Source organism: Pelodiscus sinensis, chromosome 32 (genome assembly GCF_049634645.1).
Source record: "Pelodiscus sinensis isolate JC-2024 chromosome 32, ASM4963464v1, whole genome shotgun sequence".
NCBI classification, from domain to species: Eukaryota; Metazoa; Chordata; order Testudines; family Trionychidae; genus Pelodiscus; species Pelodiscus sinensis.
Genome location: NC_134742.1, coordinates 8,966,791 through 8,967,637, shown reverse-complemented (window position 1 = coordinate 8,967,637; position 847 = coordinate 8,966,791). Strand labels below are relative to the sequence as shown.

General features: G+C 58.6%; 1 non-coding gene across 1 annotated transcript; it reads left to right on the top strand.

Moving 5' to 3' along the window:
• The first annotated feature begins 512 nt into the window (after positions 1-512).
• On the top strand, positions 513-586 carry TRNAI-AAU (transfer RNA isoleucine (anticodon AAU)). Its single transcript has one exon. It is a non-coding gene; the product is annotated as a tRNA-Ile (tRNA).
• The last annotated feature ends 261 nt before the right edge of the window (positions 587-847 follow it).

Here is an 847-nt window from a genome sequence, read left to right as displayed (position 1 = left end):
GCACTCTCTGCTAGCCAATCACCTTAGGTCAGCAAGAGAGCGGCCAATGGCTCAGCTCAAAAGAGGGGCCTGAAGACCACGTGAGGCAAGCCCGCTCCCTCGGAAATGTGTCGCAGGCACTTTCTCATTGGGGCAAGTCTGTCAGCCTGGAGCCTGTCTCCACCGCTTCTGTGCCTACCAGGGAAAGGAAGGCTGAGGCTCTGCAGCTTTCTGCCCCATGGTGGCTGGCTTTCAGGGAGAGCAGGTAGGAAGAGGGAGGGGGCCACTGGAGGCTTTAGCGGTCTGAGTGGCTCCACCTGTGAAAGGAAAAGGCCAACCCACCCGTGTGTGGAGAATGTGGGCATCAATCCCATGGCCTCTTGCATGCATAGCAAGTGCTCTGCCACCTGAGCTAATTCCCCTACCCTTGGGGAAGCTTTGTGACCCACCCACCTAGTTTCAGAGGCCACAATGTCCCCGCAGGTGCGCCAGGCTGCTTTCTGAAAGGCTCACACGTGACCCCACTGCTTGTGGGCCGGCTAGCTCAGCTGGTTAGAGCGTGGTGCTAATAACACCAAGGTCGTGGGTTCAAGCCCCATGCTGGCCACTTGCCAAGGGCAGGGTGGTGGACTGTCTTCCTTTAGCTGCCTGCTATGAACAGGGAGGCAAAAACTTGAGGGCTAGGCCCAAAGCAGGCCAGTAGAGCTGCTAACCGGAGACTCCAGCATGCACAAAGCCTGCTGGGAGGAGGCTCTGACCACTGCTCTTCTCTCTCAGCTCCCTCCTTCACCCAGGGCCCGAAAGGGACTCGGCCTGGCCTGCTTCCCCCAATGGTACGGAAGACTCTTCTCTTGCCTCCATTATCCCC